Below are 8,511 nucleotides of genomic sequence, written 5' to 3'. Positions count from 1 at the left end.
TTTCCTTCCTCGAAAATAAGACTTGGCCACGGATCGATTCACGAAGCTATACAAATATGTACATATATATCAAAGTATGATCAAAATATAATTACAAACATTTTTATTATGTTTTAAAGATTTGAGTGTATTAAGTTAGCTGTCCTCGTTAGTAACCTACAACTAGTTGTCCACACTTAGATGTACAGAAATAAATCGATATATATTATCTTGAATCAATCCACGACCCAGTGTATACACGTCTCAGGCTAGATCACAATTCAAAGTATATATATTTTTGGAATCAACCTCAACCCTGTATAGCTAACTCCAACATTACTGCATATAGAGCGTCTATGGTTGTTCCAAATAATATATATACATGGGTCGATATGATATGTCAAAACATTTGCATACGTGTCTATGGTATCCCAAGATTACATAATATATTATAATACATGTATAATACAATATAAGTTAGCTAGGATATAATTTGTATAGATTTGTTAAACATTTCCCGTAGCTAAAAAGATCAAAAATATCCAATCTTGTTTTACCCATAACTTCTTCATTTTAAATCCGTTTTGAGTGAATCAAATTGCTATGGTTTCATATTGAACTCTATTTTAAGAATCCAAACATAAAAAGTATAGGTTTATAGTCAGAAATTTAAGTTACATGTCAATTACTAAAGAGGTGGTCATTTCCGTCGAAAGAACGACATCTTGATGACCATTTTGAAAAACATACTTTCACTTTGAGTTTAACCAAGATTTTTGGATATAGTTTCATGTTCATATGAAAAATCATTTTCCCAGAAGAACAACTTTTAAATCAAAGTTTATCATAGTTTTTAATTATCCAAACCAAAACAGCCCCCGGTTTCACTACGACGGCATATATCCGATTTTATGGTGTTCATCGTGTTTCCAGGTTTTAAATCATTAAGTTAGCATATCATATAGATATAGAACATGTGTTTAGTTGATTTTAAAATTCAATTTAGAAGGATTAACTTTTGTTTGCGAACAAGTTTAGAATTAACTAAACTATGTTCTAGTGATTACAAGTTTAAACCTTCGAATAAGATAGCTTTATATGTATGAATCGAATGATGTTATGAACATCATTACTACCTCAAGTTTTCTGGATAAAACTACTGGAAATGAGAAAAATGAATCTAGCTTCAAAGGATCCTTGGATGGCTTGAAAGTTCTTGAAACAGAATCATGACACGAAAACAGTTCAAGTAAGATTTTCACTCGAAATAAGATTGTTATAGTTGTAGAAATTGAATCAAAGTTTGAATATGAATATTACCTTGAATTAGAAAGATAACATACTATAAATAACAAAGGTTCCCGTATCTTAGATGATTACTTGGAATGGATTAGAAAGCTTGGAAGTAGACTTGCAAACTTGGAAGTATTCTTGATTTTTATGAAACTATACTTATGGAATTTATGAAGAACACTTAGAACTTGAAGATGGAACTTGAGAGAGATCAATTAGATGAAGAAAATTGAAGAATGAAAGTGTTTGTAGCTGTTTTTAGTCGTTGGTATATGGATTAGATATAAAGGATATGTAATTTTATTTTCATGTAAATAAGTCATGAATGATTACTAATATTTTTGTAATTTTATGAGATATTTCATGCTAGTTACCAAATGATGGTTCCCACATGTGTTAGGTGACTCACATGGGCTATTAAGAGCTAATCATTGGAGTGTATATACTAATAGTACATACATCTAAAAGCTGTGTATTGTACGAGTACGAATACGGGTGCATACGAGTAGAATTGTTGATGAAACTGAACGAGGATGTAATTGTAAGAATTTTTGTTAAGTAGAAGTACTTTGATATGCGTCTTGAAGTCTTTAAAAAGTGTAAGAATACATATCAAAACACAACATGTATATACATTCTAATGGAGTCGTTAAGTCTTCGTTAGTCGTTACATGTAAGTGTTGTTTTGAAACCTTTAAGTTAACGATCTCAATTAATGTTGTTAACCCAATGTTTATTATATAAAATGATATGTTAAATTATTATATTATCATGATATTATGATGAATAAATATCTCTTAATATGATATATACATTAAAATATCGTTACAACGATAATCATTACATATAAGTCTCGTTTCGTAATTCTTGAGTTAGTAGTCTTGTTTTTACATATGTAGTTCATTTTTAACACACTTAATGATATATTTAAATATCATTTTATCATGTTAAATATAGTGTATCAATATCTTAATATGATACATATGTATTTAGTAGACGTTATCATAACGATAATCGTTATATATATCATTTCGAGTTTCTTAACTTAGTAATCTCATTTATTATGTATATCACACATTGTTAATATACTTAGTGAGATACTTACTCATCATAATCTTATGTCAACCATATATATATATGTCTATATATACCACAATATATAGTTTTTACAATTTTGTAACGTTCGTGAATCGCCGGTCAACTTGGGTGATCAATTGTCTATATGAAACTTATTTCATTTAATCAAGTCTTAACAAGTTTGATTGCTTAACACGTTGGAAACATTTAGTCATGTAAATATCAATCTCAATTAATATATATAAACATGGAAAAGTTTGGGTCACTACAATACGCAGTACTCTGGTTTACCCTTTTTTCCAAACTTTTCTGTAAACTGTTCCAGAAGTTCGATACAAATCTAGAATCTCTGTCAAATACGATAGACAACGGAACCCCATGTCGACTAACTATTTCTTTCAAGTACAATTATGCCAAAGTACTCAACGAAGTTGTCTCTTTTGTTGCTAAGAAATGTGCACTTTACGTCAGTCGATCAACAATTACCCATATCATATCATTACCTCTCTGAGATCTAGGTTTTTTGGTTACAAAATCCATCGTAATATGATCCCATTTTCACTCTGGAATTTTTCAACTGTTGTAATGAATCATAGGGTTTGTGATGTTCTGCCTTAACCTGTGCACAAATATGACACTTTTCCACCAATTGAGCAACATCTTTCTTCATTGTTGGCCACCAATACATCGGTTTTAAGTCGTTATACATCTTAGTACTACCCGGATGGACAGCTAACCTCGATTTGTGTGCTTCATTTAAGATTAATTTCCTTAAATCTCCAAGCATAGGCACCCAAATTCGGTTCTTAAACGTCTTAAGTCCACGAGAATCGTCAATCAATTGGTCCTTTATTTTGGTCATCAATTCAGTCTTTAAATTCTCCTCCAATAAAGCTTGGGCTTGCACCTGTTTTATTTGTTCAATTAGGTCAGAAACTATTTCGGTTCTCATAAATTTTACGGCCTCCGCGGTCTTTTTATGACTTAAATCATCGGCAACAACATTTGCTTTGCCCGGGTGATACTTTATTTCACAATCATAGTCTTTTATAAGCTCTTTCCACCGTCTCTGTTGCATATTTAGTTCTTTCTGCGTGAAAATATGCCGAAGACTCTTATGATCTGTACATATTACACACTTTGTACCGTATAAGTAGTGTCTCCATAACTTCAAAGCAAACACCACTGCAGCCATTTCTAAATCATGAACCGGATAGTTACGTTCGTGTGTCTTTAGCTGACGAGAAGCGTACGCGATAACTTTATCTCTCTGCATTAGAACACACCCCAACCCGGTAATTAACGCATCACAATAAACCACGAAATCATCTGAACCCTCTGGTAATGCTAACTCTGGAGCCTGACACAATAACTGTTTCAGAGTCTGAAAGGCCTATTCCTGTTTATCACCTCATCGGAAACTTACATCTTTTCTGGTCAATTTGGTTAACGGACTCGCTATTTTAGAAAAATCTTTTATAAATCGGCGATAATAACCCGCAAGACCCAAGAAACTCTTAACTTCTGTCGGCATCTTCGGCGAATTCCAACCCATTACCGCTTCTATTTTCGACGGATCCACTTTAATACCTGCCGCACAGATAACATGACCTAGAAACTGTACCTCTCGAAGCCAAAACTCACACTTCGAGAACTTAGCGTATAACTGCTCTTTCTTTAATAACTCTAACACTAATCGAAGATGTGTCGCATGATCAGCCTCTGTCTTTGAATATACCAATATATCATCAATAAACACAATAACAAACTGATCCAAGTACAGTTTACAAACCCTGTTCATTAGATCCATGAAAACTGCTGGAGCATTCGTCAACCCAAATGGCATAACTAAGAACTCGTAATGTCCATATCTCGTTCTAACCGCTGTCTTCGGTATATCTAATTCTGCAACCCGAACCTGATGATACCCGGATCTAAGATCTATTTTCGAAAAATACGACGCACCCTGAAGCTGGTCAAAGAGATCATCAATTCTAGGCAAAGGATAATTGTTCTTAACCGTCCTCTTATTCAATTCTCGATAATCTATACACATTCTTAACGAACCATCTTTCTTCTTTACAAATGTATTGACCTGAACTTTTCCATGTTAATATATATTAAATGAAATTGATATTTACATGATTAAGTGTTCCCAACATGTTAAGCAATCAAACTTGTTAAGACTTGATTAATTGAAATAGGTTTCATATAGACAATTGACCACCCAAGTTGACCGGTGATTCACGAACGTTAAAACTTGTAAAAACTATATGATGACATATATATGGTTATATATATAGTTAACATGATTTTATGATAAGTAAGTATCTCATTAGGTATTTTAACAATGAGTTATATACATAAAAATGAGACTATTAAATTAAGAAACTCGAAAACGATATATATAACGATTATCGTTATATCAACGTCTTACTAATTACATATGAATCATATTAATATATTGATACACTTGGTTAATTATGTTAAATGATAAGTAAATATATCATTAAGTATATTAACAATGAACTACATATGTAAAAACAAGACCACTAACTTAAGGATTTCGAAACGAGACATATATGTAACGATTATCGTTGTAACGACATTTAAATGTATATATATCATATTAAGATATATTAATATATCATAATATCATGATAATATAAAAATTTAACATCTCATTAGATATAATAAACATTGGGTTAACAACATTTAACAAGATCGTTAACTTAAAGGTTTCAAATCAACATTTACATGTAACGACTAACGATGACTTAACGACTCAGTTAAAATGTATATACATGTAGTGTTTTAATATGTATTCATACACTTTTGAAAGACTTCAAAACACTTATCAAAATACTTCTACTTAACAAAAATGCTTACAATTACATCCTCATTCAGTTTCATCAACAATTCTACTCGTATACACCCGTATTCGTACTCATACAATACACAGCTTTTAGATGTATGTACAATTGGTATATACACTCCAATGATCAGCTCTTAGCAGCCCATGTGAGTCACCTAACACATGTGGGAACCATCATTTGGCAACTAGCATGAAATATCTCATAAAATTACAAAAATATGAGTAATCATTCATGACTTATTTACATATAAACAAAATTACACATCCTTTATATCTAATCCATATACCAACGACCAAAAACACCTAAAAACACTTTAATTCTTCAATTTTCTTCATCTAATTGATCTCTCTCAAGTTCTATCTTCAAGTTCTAAGTGTTCTTCATAAATTCTACAAGTTCTAGTTTCATAAAATCAAGAATACTTCCAAGTTTGCTAGCTTACTTCCAATCTTGTAGAGTGATCATCCAACCTCAAGAAATCATTCTTATTTACAGTAAGATATCTTTCTAATACAAGGTAATACTCATATTCAAACTTTGATTCAATTTCTATAACTATAACAATCTTATTTCGAGTGAAAATCTTACTTGAACTTGTTTTCGTGTCATGATTCTACTTCAAGAACTTTCAAGCCATCCAAGATCCTTTGAAGCTAGATCATTTCTTGTCACTTCCAGTAGGTTTACCTACTAAACTTGAGGTAGTAATGATGTTCATAACATCATTTGATTCATATATATAAAACTATCTTATTCAAAGATTTGAACATGTAATCACTAGAACATAGTTTAGTTAATTCTAAACTTGTTCGTAAACAAAAGTTAATCCTTCTAACTTGACTTTTAAAATCAACTTAACACATGTTATATATATATATATATATATATATATATATATATATATATATATATATATATATATATATATATATATATATATATATATATATATATATATATATGATATGCTAACTTAATGATTTAAACACTGAAAACACGAAAAACACCGTAAAACCGGATATACACCGTCGTAGTAACACAACGGGCTGTTTTGGGTTAGTTAATTAAATACTATGATAAACTTTGATTTAAAAGTTGTTATTCTGGGAAAATGATTTTTCTTATGAACATGAAACTATATCCAAAAATTATGGTTAAACTCAAAGTGGAAGTATGTTTTCCAAAATGGTCATCTAGACGTCGTTCTTTCGACTGAAATGACTACCTTTACAAAAACGACTTGTAACTTATATTTTCGACTATAAACCTATACTTTTTCTGTCTAGATTCATAAAATAGAGTTCAATATGAAATCATAGCAATTTGATTCACTCAAAACGGATTTAAAACGAATAAGTTATGGATAAAACAAGATTGGATATTTTTTCTTGTTGTAGCTACGTGAAAATTGGTAACAAATCTATATTAATCATATCCTAGCTAACTTATATTGTATTATACATGTATTCTAATATATTATGTAATCTTAGGAAACCATAGACACGTATGCAAATGTTTTGACATATCATATCGACCCATGTGTATATATTATTTAGAACAACCATAGACACTCTATATGCAGTAATGTGGGAGTTAGCTATACAGGGTTGAGGTTGATTCCAAAAATATATATACTTTGAGTTGTGATCTAGCCTGAGACGTGTATACACTGGGTCGTGAATTGATTCAAGATAATATATATAAATTTTTTTCTGTACATCTAAATTTGGACAACTAGTTGTAGGTTACTAACGAGGACAGCTGACTTAATAAACTTAAAACATCAAAATGTATTAAAAGTGTTGTAAATATATTTTGAACATACTTTGATATATATGTACATATTTGTTATAGGTTCGTGAATCGACCAGTGGCCAAGTCGTAGTTCCCGACGAAGTAAAAATCTGTGAAAGTGAGTTATAGTCCCACTTTAAAATCTAATATTTTGGGATAAGAATACATGCAGTTTTATAAATGTTTTACGAAATAGACACAAGTAATTGAAACTACATTATATGGGTGAATGATCGAAGCCGAATATGCCCCTTTTGCTTGGTAGCCTAAGAATTAGTAAACCGATCTACTAATTGACGCGAATCCTAAAGATAGATCTATTGGGCCTAACGAACCCCATCCAAAGTACCGGATGCTTTAGTACTTCGAATTCGTTTTTATCATGTCCGAAGGATTTTCCGGAATGATAGGGGATATTCTTATATGCATCTTGTTAATGTCGGTTACCAGGTGTTCACCATATGAATGATTTTTATCTCTATGTATGGGATGTATATTGAAATATGAAATCTTGTGGTCTATTATTATGATTTGATAATATATAGGTTAAACCTATAACTCACCAACATTTTTGTTGACGTTTTAAGCATGTTTATTCTCAGGTGATTATTAAGAGCTTCCGATGTTGCATACTAAAATAAGGACAAGATTTGGAGTCCATGCTTGTATGATATTATGTAAAAACTGCATTCAAGAAACTTATTTTTGATGTAATATATTCTTATTGTAAACCATTATGTAATGGTCGTGTGTAAACGGTATATTTTAGATTATCATTATTTGATAATCTACGTAATGCTTTTTAAACCTTTATAGATAAAATAAAGGTTATGGTTGTTTTAAAAATGAATGCAGTCTTTGAAAAACGTCTCATATAGAGGTCAAAACCTCGAGACGAAATCAATTAATATGGAACGTTTATAATCAATATGAACGGGACATTTCATTTGGTATCCGAGCGTTGGTCTTAGAGAACCGGAAAATTGCATTAGTGTGTCTTACCGAGTTTGTTAGGATGCATTAGTAAGTCTGGACTTCGACCGTATTTTTCTTCAAAAACGATTACTTAACATTTTTGTTGTTGGAAACTATATATTATTAACATGTAAATATTATGTGATATATTAATCTCTTAACGTGTTTGATATTGTGTGATAGATGTCTACCTCTAGTACAAATCCCATTGATTCACCTAATAATAATGAAGAATCAAATATATTTTGGGAAGATTCAAAAATTCCCGAAGAGGAACCGGAAGAAGAGGAACCGGAAGAGGAGGAACCGGAAGAAGAGGAACTAGAAGAGGAGGAATCGGAAGAGGAGGAACCAGAAGAAGAAGAGGTTCTGAAGGAAGAAATATTGATACCTATAGTAAATCGATTAAATAAAAGAAAATCTTCAACCAACGGACCAAAGTTAATAATGGTCAATGGTGTTTCCGTCGAGGAAGCAAAATATTGGGAGGATTACCAATTTTTCGATGAATCGGATC

Source organism: Rutidosis leptorrhynchoides, chromosome 3 (assembly GCF_046630445.1).
Source record: "Rutidosis leptorrhynchoides isolate AG116_Rl617_1_P2 chromosome 3, CSIRO_AGI_Rlap_v1, whole genome shotgun sequence".
In the NCBI taxonomy this organism is placed as follows: Eukaryota; Viridiplantae; Streptophyta; class Magnoliopsida; order Asterales; family Asteraceae; genus Rutidosis; species Rutidosis leptorrhynchoides.
This window is presented reverse-complemented; position numbering follows the sequence as displayed.